A 19552-nucleotide genomic window follows, 5' to 3' on the forward strand; every position below is an offset into this window, starting at 1 on the left:
GATTTGCATCTTCTAGGGGTGAGAGGCTTTGTGTTAAGTTCTTGAATCATCTTACTTAGAAGGAAGAGAAAGCTAAGAGAACAAGCGAGCGCATAGATATTGAGAAAGTTATAATTTCTACACACAGCATACCTTTTTGTCATTACACTATCATTAGAAGACTTCTTACTCCTGAGGATCTACTCTGTAATGTGGAATTTACCAACTTTCTTTTCTTTTCTGTTCTTTTGATGCCAGATGAACAACAGAAATGGAAAGGTATAAGGAAGTAATATATAATTTTATTTATGTATTAGAGGGAAAAATCAGGTGAGTGAGCAATTTTACATTTTCAGGCCTTTATATGCACAATAAATATATACAGGGTGTCCCCCCAAAATTCATATACATTTTAACAGCTGACAGCTCAATTTTGAAATGAAATGTATTTTAATAAACCCTGGTTTTATAATTATTCAAAGTGTGTGTATACATTTTTTGGGACACCCTATATATAACAAGTGCAGCCTTTTACTTTCATGACCATGTTTTCAATGTTATGGAGGTATAATGGACTTACGTTAAACTACACATATTTTAAATATAGTTTGGTAAGTCTTGACATGGATGTATGAAGCTATCACTTTCCAAGATAATGAACATACCTGTTACTGAAGTGTCCTAATGTTCTTTGTAAACCCATCATCCCACTGAGCTCATTCAAGACAATCATACTCAGCTTTTTGCCAATATGGATGAGTTTGTATTTTTTGTAATTTTTATAAATATGATATTATAGTATGTATCCTCTTTTGTCTGCCTTTTCACTCAGCATTATTATTTTTAGACTCATCTATGTTGCTGCATGTATCATTAATTCATTCTATTTATTACTGAGTTTAAATCTCTTTTATGAATACACTAAGTAATTTATGATTCACTTCATGATGAACGTTTGGGTTGCAGTGTTTGGCTATTACAAATAAGAATATTATTAACATTTACGAACAAGTCGTTGTGGGGACATAAGGTTTCATTTATTCTTAGGCATATAGCTTAGGAGTGGAATTCCTAGGTTATATGTCAGGTATATGTTTAGCTTTTTAAAAAATGTATCTTTATTGTTGAAAGTATTATAGATGTCACCCTTTCCCCCCTATTGAACCTCTTTATCCCTCCTCACCCCAGGCCTTGCCAAACTGTTTCCCAAAGTGGTTGTACCATCTTACATTCCTAGGACTAGTGTTTGAGTTTCATTTGCTCCACATCTTCACTTTTGGATGTTGTCATCTTAATTGTAGCCATTCTAAAAGGTGTATAGTGGAATCTCATTGTGGTTTAATTTACATGTCACTATTTCACTAATTATTAATGATGTTGAACATCTTTTAAAAAATTATCTTTATTGTTAAAAATATTACAGATGTCCCTCTTCCCCCCACTGATCCCTTCTACCCAGCCCCTGCCCCACCCCAGGCCTTCACCACACTATTGTCTATGTCCAATTCCTTCCCCAGGTTGGGGAAGTGCTCAGCTATTATTTATTTAAGTTCTTCTATTAATGTAATTAATCTAATATTTACATTTCTGGTAGATTTTTATAGCTCTTGTAAGACTTATTCACTTTTAAGTTCTCTATCCTTTTTTAAACTAAATTATTTCTATATTCATATCTTCCACGTCTCTTATTCTTTATTCCATGTGGTCTGTCCTGTTAACCGATATTCTCTACTGCATTTTTCATGTCATTCATTGAATTCTTCAGATCTAGAGTTTCTCTTTGGTTATTTTTATAATTTCAATCTTTTTGGTAAAGAATTCCTTTTGTACATTAATTTTATTTCTGAGTTTATTGACTTGCCTGAGTTTCCCATGGCTCTGATTTCCTTCCCAATAGGTATTTTATAAAGAGTTCTTTATCAGTTAGATAGCAATATTCTGTGCCTTTGAGTTTGGTTACTGGAGAATTATCATTTTTGTGTGTGTGAAACCATATTTCCTTGATTTTTCATAGTTTTTAACAATGTGTGCTTCTGCTTTTCCATCTGAAATAGCAGACAGATTTCTTAGCTGAAAATTTGCATGTCTTTGTTTCTTATAATTGAGCAGGCTGGTAATTAGAAACTTTTTTATTTTTTGTATTCTAGAAGATTATGCTGTAGCTCAAATTTGTGGTTTCTTGCACTGCAGCTGGCTCTCTTGTCCGCACTTGGGCAGTGCACAGGAGCTGGCAGCAGAGTATGTGGCGGTGTGGGCTTAGCACACGAGGCTCACGGTGGGTGACCAAGGCCCAGAAGGGGATCCTGGAGTGGAGGATCCTGGAGGGGATTCAGCGCTCCATGGGTGGACTTCCTACTGACATCCCAAAGCAAACAAGAAACCCTTTCCTTCAGTGCCCTTTGACGTTGTCTGCCTTCTTCCTCTCCTCTGTCTCCCCTAGTCATGGGGGACCCTCCTCAGAAACTGGGTGCTGCTGGAAAGAAGCTGATCTTTCCAGGTGCATTCTGAACAGCTAGGGAAGTTTGGTGGTCGCTCACTACTTGCCCTTTTAGCCCCTCTGCTGGAGAGGTCTTCTCTGATGATACCTAAAGCCCACGGCTTGAAGTATCACCCAGGGGAGGGGGCCCGATTTGGTGAATTTCTCCATCTCTTCTGCCTCAGACTCATCTACTCTGCTCTTTAAGGTTTGTCAGATTCCCCTGTCAGGCAGCTGAATTTCCACAAATTCTCCATCTTCCCTGGGGATTCACCCAGTTTGGTACTCTCCTGCTCACTTTTCCTAGATGGCTCTGCAGTGCCCCTAGGGTCCTATCTGTTTACTTTTGGATGCACAAGTAGGTGAAGATTTGTGTCCTAGTATAACGAGTTAGAGGCAAGTAGGCTTGGCTGTGGATGTCCAGTTAGTTGTAAATCAGAGGGGAGAGAAGGAAATAAATGCTGTCATGAGGCTGGTGTTACTCTCTATTTATTCATGATGTTGGTACTTTGTAGCTGCGGCTTTTTCTTTTTTTTTTCCTTTCCAAGGACATGCTGAGAGAGAGAAACATCAATTGGTTGCCTTCCCTACCTGCCCCAACCAGGGATTGAACCCTCAACCTACGTATTTGCCCTAAATAGGAATCAAACTAGCAACCTTTCAGTGCACAGGACAAAGCTCAACCCACTGAATACTCTGACAGGGCTCTTCTTTTATTCTTGATCAGTTAAACAAAAGTTTAATGAATTATACTGATACTTTTTAAAAGAACTAGCTTTTGGTTTTATTTTTTTCTATTTCCAATTTCTTTGAGCCTGCTCTTGTCATTATTACTTATTTTTGCTTACTTGGCTTTACTTATGTATATTTATTGATTCTGGTAGAAGTTTGATCTACTGATGTGAGACCTTTATTTTTTTAATGTAGATATTTAATGATATACATATTCCTCTAAACACTGCTCTAACTGCATCTCATAAACTTTTATTATTCTGTTTTCATTTCATTCTCTTCAAAACATTTTCTGTCTTCTATGATTTCTTCTTTGATCCATGAGTTATTTATAGTGTGTTATTTAATTTTAAAATATTTCAGAATTTCCCAAATATTGTTCTGCCATTGATTTCTAGTTTGTTTCATTGTTGTCAGAGTAATTATACTCTTCTCTTTTCATACATTTATGAAATTTGTTTTATGGCCCAGAATATGGTCTGTCTTGATGAAGCTTCCTTGTACAGTTGAAAGAAAATATATTTTGTTCTTCCTGGATGAATGTTTTTTTAATGTCAACTAATAAAATTGTTTGACATTGTTGTTCAGTTCTTCAAGATCTTTACTTCGTATTTTTAACAACCTGTTCTACCAATTGTCAAGAAAGCAATATAGAAGACTCTAAGGATGAGAGTGGATTTGCCTACTTATTCTTTATAATCCTATATAATAAAAGGCTAATATGCAAATCGACCGAATAGCAAAACAAATAGTCGCTATGATGCACACTGAACACCAGGGGGCAGATGCTCAATGCAGGGGCTGCCACCTAGTGGTCAGTGCGCTCCCACAGGGGGAGTGTCACTCAGCCAGAAACCCTGAGCTGGGCACACAGCTGGCGAGCACAGTGGCGGTGGTGGGAGCCTCTCCTGCCTCTGCGTCAGTGCTAAGGATGTCCAACTGATGGCTTATCCCCCAAGGCTCCCAGACTACAAGAGGGCACAGGCTAGACCAGAGGTGGGCAAACTTTTTGACTCGAGGGCCATAATGGGTTCTTAAACTGGACCGGAGGGCCGGAACAAAAGCATGGATGGAGTGTTTGTGTGAACTAATATAAATTCAAAGTAAACATCATTACATAAAAGGGTACGGCCTTTTTTTTTTTAGTTTTATTCATTTCAAACGGGCCAAATCCGGCCCGCGTGCCGTAGTTTGCCCATGGCTGGACTAGACTGAGAGATCCTCCTGAGTGCATGAATTTTGTGCACTGGGCCTCTAGTCCTATATAATAAAGAGCTAATATGCTAATTAGACCAAACAGCAGAATTACTGTCTAACGACCTTCCAGATGAAGCCGGGGCTGTGAGGGCTGAGCCCCTTGCATGAATTTCGTGCATCAGGCCTCTAGTGTTTTATATTTTAGAGACTCTTTTATTAGGTACACATGCATTAGGATTGTTTTGTCTTTTTGTTGAATCATCTCTTTATCAATATGTAAACATTTGTTTTACTTTCTAGTTATATCCCTTGTTCTACAGCTTATTTTTTATATTATCTAGTCAGCATTTGGGGGAATATATTTTGCATGATATCTCTTTGATCATTTTACTTTTAACTTGTCTGTATTGTTGATATTTTGTACAAGTCTTAACATCTTTATTACATGTATTTTTAAATACTTCTCAAAATGCATTAGAAAAGAGCTACCATAGTTAGCCCCTGAAGTAATTATCTTCTCAAAGTGTCCTGCATGTACACTCTTATAAACATCTTCATTATGTGTTTTCAAACGCTTGTTTAATTACAAAATGACAAACACATTCCACCTAAAAAATACTGTTCTCTTTTTTAGCAAGCAGTTACCTCTCATAAGCATTATTAATGCAAGTGGTTATAAACTCTTCTCTGAACACATTATGGAAGAGTTCTTACATTTCAAATATTGATATTTTTGAAATGGGTTTCTTGTAGACAGCATAATTGTGTTTGCCTGGTTAATCCAATCTTACAATCTCTGCCTTTAATGGGAGAGTTTAGGCTATTTATTCCTAATGTATTTTTCAGTATGGTTGGGCTTAAACTTACCGTCTTGTGTTTTCTTTTTCTATTGCTCATATTTTCATGTTTTCTCTTTTCATGCCTCCCTTTGGATTAATTGAGTATTTTTTATGATTCAATCATGTCTCCACTGTTGATTTATTATCTGACCCTCTTTAATTTTAAGGGTAGCTTTAAAGTTTACACTCTACATCTTTAGTTATCAGAACTTACTGTCAAATATTATACTGCTTTATATATACTGTAAGAACCTAAACATAGTGTATTTTTATTTTCTCTTCCACAATGCAGTGTTACTATGTATGTTTTGAACATTTAAAATAGATAATAAAATACCTATTTTTTGTATACCCTCATTTACTGTTTCTTTGTATAAATACAAATTTCCATGTGGTGTAATGTTGTTTTCACATGGAAAATTACCTTTCATATTTATTGCATCATAGGTCTACTGACAGGGAATACTTTAAGCTTTCTTTCTTACAGAATGTTTATTTTTGCCTTTGTATTATATATGATTTTATACTTTTGTGGCTGGTTTAAAGTAAACTTTATTTTTAATAACAGTTTTATATTTACATAAAGAATGAGAAATACATTGCAGTTCCATATTCCCTGAATCCTTATTTCTCTTTGTTATTAACATCTTATATTAATATGACTTATTTACTACAATTAATGAAACAATATTATTATCAGTAACAAAAGGCCATACTTTAAGATTTTCTTGGATTTTTATCTACTGTCTGTTTTTGTTATTATTTTTCCAGGATCCCATCTAGGACCACACTGCATTTAGTTGTCTTGGATGGAAAAATTTCCAGACTCTATTTGCTTTTATTATTCTTGACTGTTTTAAAGAGTACTGGTCAGGTACATTGGAGAATGTCCCTTTATCAGAATTTTTCTATTTTTATGATTAGATGTATGGTACATTTTTTAGAGAAAGACCCTAAACATAAAAAGCCACTTTGATGATATATTAAGGTACATACTATCAACATGACATACTAGAAGCCTGGTGCACAAATTCATGCATGGGTGGGGTCCCTTGGCCTGGGCGGTGATCAGGGCCAATTGAAGCCGTCTTGCCCAGTCCAGATCAGGGCCAGCCGGCTGCGGGAGGGACTACAGGAGGTTGGCTGGCCATGGGAGGTTGGCTGTGGGAGTGCACTGACCACCAGGGGGCAGCTCCTGCATTGAGCATCTGGCCCTGGTGCTTAGTGTGCATCATAGTGACTGGTTGACCAGTTGTTTGGTCGACCAGTTGTAATGGTCGCTTAGGCTTTATCTCTCTCTCTCTCTCTCTCTCTCTCTGTAATTATTGGATTCCTGTAGTCTTTGTCAAGTTTTCTACTGTAAAATTACCCTACCTTTCCATACTGTATTCCTTTAAAGGAAGTACTATATGCAGCCCACAGTTAAAGAGTAGTGAGTTATATTTGTATACGTTATATTTTTATTCTTTGGATTATAATTCAATACTAATTTTTCTCAAAGTGTTCCAGATTGGGCTACTGGTGATGCTTTCAATTGGTTCTTGTGTCCCTTTGACATACCCCAACCAGTTTTATGTGTGAGTATTGAACACTTTCTTACTTTCTGGCACTACAAAATTTTCACAGATCATCTATTATATTTCCTGTTCAAGTCCTAGAAGTAGATATTTCTCCAAAGAGTCTTGCCCCTTTTATTGGGGAATGGTAATAGAAAACAAGAATTGGGAACCGAGTTAGTACATTGCTACTGAGTGCCATTGCTATAAGCTTTCTCATCTGACAACAAGTAAATACGTATGTTTACTAACCCATGTATGAACACATATAGGGTATCCCAAAAATGTATACAGACTTTGGCTACCCTTATTAATTCCAATGGGTTAAATCTGAAAAGTGAAAAACATCAATTGAGCTATCAGCTGTAAAAGTGTGTATACATTTTTTGGGACATCCTCTATCTATAAATACTTCTCTGTGTAGTCATCAGTAATTATATGAAAGATAACATGAGTTCATACTGTTTCCAGCTCTGATCCACCACCTATGGATCACTCTAGCCTCCTCCTTTGGTTTATTTGTAAATTCCCACTCCAACAATGAGCTATCAGGTTCCTGTCACCTACCATCCATTTACTTAATTGTTCATTTACAGTATCCATATATAGCAGTTTTAGAATTGTTAGCCTCTTCCACCATGTGAAAGAATTTTATCAACTTGTATACATTGCTTATGTGATTTTTAATGAAATTTATGGATTCCAATGATTTTCAAAATCACTTAGCACATCTTCTTTCATCATCTCCTCCAATGCATTTGTTTTATGCATTTTCACAGTTGGCATTTCTTCCCAGAGTCCCATGAATTATACTTTTTTGAAATTTGTTTACATCAAGGTTTATTCTTTGTGCTATTCTGTAAGTCTTAATAAATTCATGCCATGTATTCACTGGTAAAGTACCATACAGAATAGTTTCACCAGCCTTAAAATTCTCTTGTGCTTCATGTACTCAAACCTGCCTCACTTCATTAGAATAAATTTTAAAATGAAACTTATTAATTAATGGATAGAGTAAATGGAGTTATTATATGCAGCTAATAGTAATTTTTGTCATTATAATCAATAGTTATTCTAATCCTTCCTTGACTTAAGTGAATTCTGTATCTTCTGTAACTTCATGAGCTGCAGAAGGGCAAGCCCCTCTCCAGTCCCAGGGAATGCATTTTGTTTGGCTCGGGGTGGGCATGTGATGCAGTTTGAGGTAATTATTGTGAAGGCAAGAAGCCTACCAGAGGACTCTAAGAAAGGTTTACTTGAGTTTTATAAAGAGACTTTTAAATATCCCTCCTTTGACACGTTAGCCTGTGGCACACAACATGTAAGCAGTTTTCTAGGGTTATGAGGGAATCTAAGCTGAGGAGTGCATGCTGAGGATGACAGGATGGAAAAGTGGAGGCGAGTTGAGTACTTAATACAAATATTGAGCCACTGCATGAATCAATGCCATCATTGCCATGCTTCAGATTTCTGATTATGTTAAGGTCATGGATTCTCTTATTGGTTAAATGTTTTGGAGTTGTCCTGTTACTTGTAATCACAAGCTTTCCCACAACATTATATTAAAAATTATGATCTTATAGGGTAAGATGTTTGAGGGAGGAAGCCAATATCTATTTTTATGAAGAAAACTAACATTAAGGAAAGCCACACAACTGAAATCTTTGAGGAGAGAGTTTAGTTATGAGAGGCTTGGCAATAAAGACCAACAGTAGTATCCTAAAGAGTGAAAACACTTAACTAAATCGAAGTTTTAGAAAGATTATTCTACTAGTTATATGTAGGATAGACTGCAGCAGAATAATTTAGATATTTAAGAAGGTGTGTTTATTTTACAAAGACATTGATTCTCTATGACTTCCTGCCAAAACAATTTCCAAGATATATGGAGGGTGTGTGTGTATGTGTTTGTGTTTTAAAGAAAGCAGAGGTTATATTTCTGAGTTGCTTTCAGTAGAATCCTGGGGTCAGTAAATAAAATAAGATATTTAGTACCTTCTGGCCCTTCATTTTTAAAAGATAGATATATACTTCACACACCATATAATTCTCTCATTTAAAGTAAGCAGTTCAGTTCTGTTTAACATATTCACAGGTTGTACAACCATGATCACAGTCTAATTTTAGAATATTTTCATCACCCTAAAAGTCCCATACCCTTTAGCAGTCCTTCTCTCACTTGTCCCTGCTGCCACCCACCTGTGTGCCTCAGCCCCAGGCAACTCCTAATTCTGTTTCTCTGTAGACTTGCCTATTTTGGAATTTCACATAAAACTAATCACATACTATATGGTCTTTGTGTCTGACTTCTTTCACTTAGCATGAGTGATTCCAAAGTGCACCCATGTTGCAGCTTTTATTAGTATGTCATTATTTTTATTGTTGAATAAATATTCCATTATATGAATATGCTATATTTTTGTTTAACCATTTATCAGTTGATGGGCATTTTGGGTTATTATAAATAAGGCTGCTAAAACAATCATGTACAAATTTTTGTATGGACATATGTTTCTGTGTATTTATCTAGGAGTAAAATTGCTGGATCATATGGTAACTTTATGCATAAGACTTGAGAAGCTGCCATACCATTTTGTAAAGTGGCTGCACCATAGTGCATTCCCACCAGCAATAGATGAGAGTTCCAATTTTTTTTATATCCTCACCAACACTTGGGATTCTTAATTTTAGATATCCTAATGAATATTAGATACTATCTCATTGTCACTAATGATGTTGAGTATATATATTTTCTTATCAACCATCTGTATATCTTTGGGGATATGTCTATTAAAGGCCTTTGTCCATTTTTAATTTAGGTGGATTGTCTAAGGGTCATCATTTCACTCAATGGTGTCCTTTGAGTTACAAATGCGTTTAGTTTTGAAGTCCTATATTTATTTTTTCTTTTGGTGTTATGTCTAAGAAATAATTGTCTAATCCAATATCATGAAGGTTTACTTCTATTTTTCCTCCTAGAATATTAGTTTTAGTTCCAATATTTAAGCTTGTGATCCACTTTAAGTTAATTTTTGTGTATTGTGTAAGGAAAGAGTTTAAACCCATTCTTTTGCATGTGGATGTTTAGTTTCCCAGCACTGTTTGTTGGAAAGATTCATACTCCTTTGGAATGGGACTTCGTAATCCCTCCCATCAAGTGTGGAGTCTATTTCCCCGCCCCTCAAGTCTTGCTTTGCCTCGTGACATTGTCATTTTTGTTAGAGTGGCCTGCCAAGTTCCTTACTCTGCCATTCCAGAAGTCGGTTCTGGCCCTTCAGTTTTACAATAATTTTCTCAAAGGCAACAAAATAACATGATGAAAATGGATGTGGGAAAATGTTGGTAATTTAAGATTATTATGCACTCGTGCAAATATATATGTATTTTAAAGTAAATGTAGAGAAATTGAGACCTTTTGAAGAGAATGCAATCATGTATTTTTTTCTCCTGGAATCAAACAAATATGTCTATTTTAAAAAACGCTGGTATATCATTTGGAAACAGAAAATGCTTCTTAGTTTTTCTAAATATTTGTTTTGTTATTTTGAAAAAGCGTGAATTAATCTAAGTATTGACACGTCTCCATTTCCTTTGCAATTCTATGAATAGAGACTATTAAATGGTATCCAAAACATTCACAGAGATATGAGCCTTTCTTGCCAAGCCGACCATGGTCTAACAGCTGACAGTTACTGAGAACTACATTTCAGGCTCTGCCAGCTGAGACACATGGTGATAGGTTAAAGTATGAAAGCTGCATAAGCACGCAGCCAAAAAGCTCCTCAGATATTAAGTTCTGATGATGGATATAATAATTCTGCACAGTGAAAACCACTAGTATCTCTCTCTCAAAATGTGATGGATTATACTAATCTCCAACTTCAGGCAACTGTACATACTCTTACAATAAAAGGAATGAAAATACCGGCTTCTAACAGCATTTATGTATTGAAGTGGCTTATCTACTATTTTTTCCTACTAGTGTTTGTGCCAAATATGTTGTATGTGATTTCTGGTGAGTCCTTTGAATTTTCCCTTGTAACAGTCATTTCACTTCTCCTTATAGCAAAATGACTTTCTATTTTTGACAGGTTATGTGTAATTTGTCATATTGGGAATATTAAGTATTTATCATCAGTTATAAAAAGGTGCAGTAAGTATACATTATGGAGTAAATGACCAACCAGGTTCACAGCCAATTATGTAACTTTAATTAGTGTTTGAGACGTACATTCAAGTTTTTGTTTTTTTTTTATCACTACGTGGAATATTTACCCCTGAATGTCCAGTGGTTTCATGAGAAGTTGGTTGCGGACCATCCCCAAAATAGAGACTTGCAATGCAGTCTTACAGTTACGTTTCCAAGTCAAGGTTAAAGGCCTATTCCTCTACAAGAATGGCCTTAGTTCAGACATTAGCCACAAGTTCAGGGATTCCGGGCGCCACTCTTATTTCTGACAAGCTGGTTACAAAATTGAATATTCTCACAACCATCTCAGATTCGATGGTTCACTAGAACGACTCACAGAACTCAAACACTATACTTACGATTACAGTTTTATAATAACAAATGTTTACAAATCAGAATTGACCAAATGGAGACAGGCATAGAGCATGGTCTGGCGAGGTTCCAAATGTGAAGCTTCTGTCATCCCCAGGGATGTTAGTTTCCCAGCATCAAAGTGTGACAGTAATCAGAGAGTTTGGTCAACCCGGAATCTCAACTGGGCTCCAGTATCCACTTTTTATTGGGATTTCATTATGAAGGCGTGATTGAGTGAATCATCAGCCATGTGGTTACATTCAGGTTATGCACTCCATCCAGGGGACCATTAGCCATGTGGTTGCACTACAACCATGGAGGTTGGACTGATTGCACATGGCTCAGAGTGCCAACTCTCTAGTTACATGATTGGTTTTTGTGGTATGACCAGCCCCCATTTTGAGTCATCTTGTTAACATAAACTGTACAGGGACCCACTTCATCAGCATGAACTATCAATGAGGTCCAAGGAGACCACCTTGAATAAACATAAATACCGTTATTATAAGGAAAGTTTCAAGAGTTTAGAAATTACCTCCCAGGAACTATAGATAAAGGTCAAATTACAAAATCTTTTTTATACAACCCCGAACCAGGTTATTGGTATAACTGCCTAATTCACCATATAATGTGGGAGATACGTGAAAAGTAATTGCCAATATCCATTACTATTCCTATCTTATAGTATGGGGAAAATAAGTCCATAGATGCCAAGTTGAAATGTTTATCCATTCTCCTCCTTTTATTCTTTTCCAGCGTCTAAAAATATTTCTTCATGTAGTTGTGAAATAGCATGACAGCAAGCTGAAGTTGTAAAAAGGAGAGAATGTTTTTATTTCCTTGTGTAATTATTATACATATTTTATAATTTTTGGCAATAATCTATACTAACATTTAATTTAACATAATGTACATATAAAACAGATTTTCTCAGTAAATCGTTTGAATTTAACTCCAAAATCTAGTTAGCTTTAACTTAAACATATCAGAAATCATGGGTTTGATAGGCCAATTCTTTTTTCTGTTACATATTACAATAAGAAAAATGTTAAAATTACAAATATAATACTAACTAAAATTATACTACATATCATTAGTGGTAGGTGTACAAACTTTGGAACACTTGGCATGAATTAAATGGCAAAGATACAACCTTTTTATTGAGTTTATATAATTGAAATATATTAGTATACCATGAAGATTTAATATTTGTATACATTGCAAAGTGATCACCACAATAAGGCTACTTAATATCCACCCCCTTACATAGTTAAACTTTTTTTTCTTGTGATGAGAACTTCGAAGATTTACCTACTTTCTTAGCAACTTTTAAATATGCAATACTACTAGAGGCTCAGTGCATGAAATTCGTGCATGGGTAGGGTCCCTATGGGCTGCCGGCTGGGGCCTGCCTTTGTTCTGTGCCTCTCCTTGGTGGTCAGCGCATGTCATAGTGAGCGATCAAACTCCCGGTTGGTCAAACTTTGTGGCTGAGCAGAGCTCCCCCTGTGGGAGCGCACTGACCACCAGGGGGCAGCTCCTGCATTGAGCATCTGCCCCTGGTGGTCAGTGTGTGTCATAGTGACCAGTCATTCTCAGTCTTTCTGCTGTTAGGGTCAGTTTGCATATTACCTTTCTATTATATAGGATAGAGGCCTGGTGCTTGGATCGGGGCTGGATGGTTTGCCCTGAAGGGTGTCCTGGATCAGGGTGGGGGTCCTGCTGGGGTTCCTGGCCAGCCTGAGTGAGGGGCTCAGGGCCATTTTCACGCTGCCCAAACCCCTTCAGGGTGGGGGTACACATTGGGGTGCCTGGCCAGCCTGGGTGAGGGTCTGATGGCTCTTTTCAGACTGACCAAGCCCCCAGCAACTGAAGTTCCTAGCCTTTCCTTTTTTTTTTTTATTTGCTCCAGCTCCATGGCCATGGCAACTGGAAGCAGGTATCTGGGGTTTATTTACCTTCTATAATTGAAACTTTGTTGCCTTGAGAAGAGGCAGCAGTGGGGGCCGGGAAGTTTGGCTTCCTCCATCAATGGAGCAAGCAAGCCTCCTGCTCGCTCCAGCTCTGTGGCTGCTGGCCGCCATCTTGGTTGGGTTAATTTGTATATAGTTGCTCTGATTGGCTGACGGGTGTGGCTTAAGGCATAGTGAAAGTACGGTCAATTTGCATGTTTGTCTTTTATTAGTGTAGATATAGTCACTATGCTGTATATTACAGTCTCATGACTTATAACTGGGAGTTTGTACAAAATTACTCCCTTCATGAATACACATATTCATCTCCATTCCCAAACCACCTTTGGTTCTTCACATCCATAAGCTTCGTGTTTGGGTTTTGTTTTTTGTATTTCAAGACTTCTCATATAAGTGAGATCATATGGTATTTGTCTTTCTCTGTCTGAATTAATTCCTGTACTATGATACCCTTGATGTCTTTCCATGATGTTACAAATGGCAAGATTTCATTGTATACATATATACACCATAGTTTCTTTATTCACTCATCTATCAGTGGACCCTTAGTCTGTTTCCATATTGTCATAATTGTAAATAATGCTGCAGAGAACATGGAGAAGATTTCTATCTGAACTTCTGTTTTCACTTTCGTTTTTATTGTTTAAAGTATTACAAATAGTACATATGTCTCTTTTTCCCCCATTGACCTCCTCCTGGCCTCCCCTACCCCCTGGCACATACCCTCACTCCCCTGCCCCCAGTGTCTGTGTCCATTGGTTATGCTTATATGCATGCCTTCAAGGCATGCATACAAGTCCTTCAGTTGGTTTTTTACCACCAACTCCCACCCCCAATCCTCCCCCGCCTTCCTGCTAAAGTTTGACAGTCTGTTTGATGCTTCATCTCTGTGTCTATTTTTGTTCACCAGTTTATGATCTTTATATTCCACAAATGAGTGAGATCATGTGATATTTATCTTGCCCTGACTGGCTTATTTCACTTAGCATAATGATCTCCAGTTCCATCCATGCTGTTGCAAATGGTAAGAATTCCTTCTTTTTTTTATAGTGGCATAGTATTCCATTGTGTAGATGTACCACAGTTTTATAATCCACTCATCTGCTGATGGGCACTTAGGTTGTTTCCAAATCTCACCTATTGTAACCTGTGCTGCTATGAACATAGGGGTGCATACATCCTTTCTGACTGGTATTTCTGTTTTCTTGGGATATATTCCTAGAAGTGGTATTACTGGTCAAATGGCAGTTCCATTTTTAATTTTTTGAGGAAACACCATACTGTTTTCCACAGTGGCTGCTTATTTTAATAAATACCTAGAAGTGAAATTGCTGGATCATATTTTAATTTTAAAGGAAACTCCATCTATTGCCATAGTTGCTGTACCAATTTACAACCACATCAACAGTGGTGAAAGGTTTCCTTTCCTCTACTAGATCTATCCACTTTTCCTGTAAAGTTGTAAAGGAAAAATAATATTTTTTTTCAGGAGGATTTTTTAGGTGCTAAGTGAAGATTTTCTTTAGAGTTTTTATAAGGGGAGATGGAATACTACTTTTTAAAAAAGGCTTTTCCTTAGTCTAGTCAGTGTTGTTTTAAGACTTGATATGACATATGTGATAGCTGACAAGAGTGTACTTCTAGGATTATTGACACGTAAAGTTACCCATCCCTGTAGTGGGAGGGTCAGTGAAATAGGCCATGGCTTTCTTGTGTTGGAATTCCCTGTCCTAAAGGATTTTTGTAACTCCGAAAGATCCAGTCACCTCTTGTTGAAGGGAATGAGATCCCCCCCGCCAATATTTCCATGAGCATTGCTGAGACTCAACATGTTACTGAATGAAAACATCTGCCTGTTTTACAATGAGCCTTTATGCTGACAAAGATATGGCATTGCTCCAGCCCTACAGAACCTGAGTGGGCAGCAGCTGGAAACCTACTAGACAGCAGTGTTCCTTTCAAGTTGTTAAGCATTGAGATTACACTTTTAATTAAGTAGATAAATCACAAATTTACTAAAACCATGTCTCATATGCATAAAGAAAATTATAGCTTTTCATTTTTTATTATGTAATCTTCCTCACAATGTCTCAATATTTGGGATATTTGAGAAAATAACACAAACAGGTTTACATTGACCAATTAATGGTACCTCAGTCTCTTGCCCTTTATACAGTCCGATGTCCTCCCATCACCTTCCTCTATCTAGTACTCCCTGAGAGGGCATCTGGTATGAGGAGATATGGGCCATTTTAAAGGTAATGGGAGAAGTTTCTTAAATCCACGCACTAATCTTTGGTCCCTGTTGTGTCAGACTTAAGTGGCTGGTCTCATCTGACCTTTGGGAACATTTTACTAGGACTCTCTGCTGAAGCCCACAGCCACCCATGTACTTCTAGTCAGTAAATCCTTGGACACTGCCACCTCTTTGCTCTGGCCTCAGTCTTCTACTGGCTAACCTGCCCATTCATTCAAAAACTCTATGTATTCTCCCCAAAGAAAGGGAGACAGTTTAGGTCAGCTTCACACTCTATCCAGAAAGTGGCGGAAAAGACTTTTTTTCTCAAGTTTATCTCTCTGGTCACCTCCCTCTGGTAATGCTGAGGCATATATCTTGTGCACCATAGGAAGTGGTTTCTAGATAAATGCCAAGCTTCTTTTAGAAGCCTAACCCTTTCCCCTTGGTATACCTAGGGGATTAGCTCAAGTAATATGCTTGCTTCTATAAACCTCACTTCAAGGTTTTGCTTTAAGGCAGATAGATGGCACAGGAGCATAGAAAACACCATGGCAACTAAATTCTTCAATTTTCTTTTTATCACATTACTTCTTCGTATTCCAGGGTCATGAATTAGGCATCTTGTTCTTTGCAGGAACTTCCTCCATGATCTATCCCTTTTATTTTCAGTGACACAGAGTTTCTTAGCTTTACCTTAATGTCTTATAGGAACAAAAAGAAAATATTGACAGACAAATAAGGGGATACCTGTAGGGAAGGACATATTTTTAAAATAGTATTATTATTATATTTTTTATGTAGAGATTTCACTTGTGTTATTGGAGAACATTTATTGTCATCTAGTATCCCTCAACTTCTAAGAAGGCGGAAACCAAACCTTTTACAGTTTTCTCTAACTCAGTTCCAAATCTCTCTCAAGATGTGCCTGGGGTAAGCCTGGATACTAAGTGAAATAATCATCTCTTACCACTAGGCGGCACTAATCAATCTTCAGGAAATTTGACTTCTTAGTATTGGGTCAAAAACTCCTTACCCAAACACAGAGACCAGTAAAACGTTATTGCATAAAAATAATTATCAGATTCTAGAATTATGTCACAGTAAACAGGTGTACTTACTTTAAGACAAAATGAAATGTGGGCTGGCAATGCAACCTCAATCTTGACCATAACCCATTTCCCCTAGAATTAAGAACAGAGGCTCTCAACATTGCCTACATCATATAATCCCCAGGAAATGTTTAAAAAAGAGGTGGAACTGTTGAATTATAATGTCTGGAGGGCTAGGTTTTTAAAAAAGCTCACCAGGTGTTTTTTTTTTGCATATGAGGATTAAGAGCTGTAGAGGTAATGTTTTTAAACTGGATCAGTTTCGCACAAATTGCATGGCCCATTTTCTGGTTTTACTGATACTTTCCAAGCTGACTTAACTTTTGCATTTTGGCCTGCTTATGGAATTTTCTCTTGGTCTACAAAGCACAAATAGTGTCAAATGCAGCCTAAGGAAGCCCTTTAATGAATGAAGTTTTTGAAACTGGACTTGAATTCAGGACTTTAAAATTCAGTCTCCTAGGGGGACTCCACTGTGAGTGTTCCTATTGTTCTCTCTCTCTCTCTCTCTCTCTCACACACACACACACACACACACACACACACACACACACACACACAACTTGCCTGTTTTCTCTTTGACTCTGCATACTTGGTGTCACAGGGTCACATCTGGGACTTCATTGTAATTCAAAGTGGGAATAAATACTGCACAGAGGTTTTAGAGTCCCAGAAAATCTCTTACATGTATTTTATTTTCGGTAACTGATGTAATACCAGTAGGGCTGCTGGGAAAGATAGGAGGTAGGGAGAGGGAGAAGGTACTTAAAACTTATTCAATTTCTGTTTTAATACCTATTGATAGACTCAGTCATTTAGAAGCAAATGCTAGGTCTTGCAAATTTCCTCACATTCTTTCTTTCCTTGGAAGGAGACTTACTTGACTTATAAGGAGATGGAGTTGGGCCTTTGGATGGGCAGGCTCTTTTGTGGGTCTTGGTGTCCTCTGGTACATGGTGGTTGGTCTGGCCTACTCATTGTATTGCTGCCCCTGCTCTTATCTTGCAGTTTGCAGGCTTCCATGGGCTGAAGTCCAGAGTCCACACCACTTACATCCTATTGTGAAGATATCATTCATTATACACTATATATATATATCCATGACCTCCATAGGTCGAGGCTCAACTACTGAGCCACCGTGGCCAGGCCATTATACACTTTTCAATCTCAGGGCTTCACTGGTCCACTGAATCTCTCAGTACTTCTCTATCCATTCACTGGGTCATGTGGAACCCCTGGATATGAAGACTGTAGGGAGCCTTGATATTTGTTTCTATCTCATCCATCTTTACACCTCCCTCTGTCTGTGCCATTGTAGTAGTCCTACTTCACACTGGATTTTGGAATAAATCAAATGCCTATATTCCCTTAGAGTCTTAAAACTTCACCCAGGCTATATTGGATGTCACTTGCTCTGATGTTCTCAGGTTCGCTCATACTACCTATTCTCATATTACATTTTAGCCTCGTAAAGACAGTAAAACAAGAACTCGGATTGCTGACCTGCTCTTCGTATGTCTGTCTCTATTTCTTAGATAGGCCAGAATGAGTGGGACTTATACTTCTCTTCTTTTAGAGAGGCCTTCCTATTTTGTCATAAATGTTCTTCCCAGGGACACTGAACCCTGTGGCTTAGCATTAAATGTAGATGAGGTGGAAGGTAAGATAAACTCATCTGATGATAAGAGAACACATTCTTTAAAAATAAATATCTGTCACATGTACCTTCTTAAATTCATATTTCTCACTGAATTCTGCTGGCAAAGACACTTCTCCCTGGACTTTTTAATCCTAACTTTACAGGAACTTCCCACCAATATTGTTTTGTAAATAATTGATTCAGCAAAGATATTGAATGCTTGTTATATATCAAGCATTATTCTTAAAAGAAGATTAAAAGTAAGTTGGTCAAAGAAAGAAGGAGGCATTTTACTTAGAATTAACAACACAAGTGAAGTGACTGCCACTTGAAGAGGTATCCTTGTTCTGCGGGGTTCCTATTCCTCATAGTCTAGATGGCCAAGGAGACATTTTATTTTTTTAAGAGGTGAATGGTCTAAAGAGGTCAATCACAAAGTTTTATAGAAACCCAGATGAAAATGAAGCAGTTTAGAGCTAATGACTTCTTGCCAACTCTTGGATGCTGCATTTATTTCTGCAATAAGCAAGGCAATTGTAGTCAGCATGCAAGTATTCACTCAAGCTTCTCTTCTGTTTCTTAGATGTTATTAAGTTGACAGAATTGTACTCATCATCATTCAGACCTGAAATACTGCATATATCATAATTAATCACTTAATTTTTTAGTGATTTTTTCTGTGAATTGAAATCAGGGCAACTGAATATGAAGACTAGAGTTCTATGGAGAATTTGTCCAATGATATTATATTAAAACTATATTAAGAGCATTATGCCCTGGCTGGGTAGCTCAGTTATCTATCATCCCATCACACCAAGGTTGCAGGTTCGAATTCTGGTCAGGGCACATACAAGAATCAACCAATGAATACATAATTAAGTAGAATAACAAATTGATGCCTCTCTCTCTCCCTTTCTAAAATCAATGAATAAATAAAAATAAAACGAGCATTATGCTACTTAAAATTTTTAAAGTCATTTAGGTATGTGTTATATGTGAGAAAAGATGGGAGAGAGAGTGCTAATCCTTATCTGTGTTTCTTCTCTCCTTTTTCGGCATGCAGATTATATTTTCAGACGTGTCTTCAGAGAAATGTTATGCTCATTGTCTAATATGGTGACTATACAAAGTAAAGTACTTTCTACACAAAATGTGTAATCCCCAGATGTACTTCTTCTCAGTGTTCTTTTAAAAAAATATATATTTTGCCGGGACCGGTTTGGCTCAGTGGATAGAGCATCGGCCTGCGGACTGAAGGGTCCCGGGTTCG

The 19552-nt window shown here is 37.2% G+C and overlaps 1 long non-coding RNA gene across 1 annotated transcript in view; it reads right to left on the reverse strand.

The window, feature by feature from the left end:
• Positions 1-17562: 17562 nt before the first annotated feature.
• The window catches only part of LOC107183196, a 219784-nt gene continuing 217794 nt past the window's right edge, over positions 17563-19552 (reverse strand). Inside the window, exon 4 of the long non-coding RNA XR_001513986.1 lies at positions 17563-17699. This is a non-coding gene — a long non-coding RNA (uncharacterized LOC107183196). The remainder of the gene's footprint in view (positions 17700-19552) is intronic.

The sequence above is a fragment of the Myotis davidii genome, unplaced genomic scaffold, assembly GCF_000327345.1.
Source record: "Myotis davidii unplaced genomic scaffold, ASM32734v1 scaffold159, whole genome shotgun sequence".
In the NCBI taxonomy this organism is placed as follows: domain Eukaryota; kingdom Metazoa; phylum Chordata; class Mammalia; order Chiroptera; family Vespertilionidae; genus Myotis; species Myotis davidii.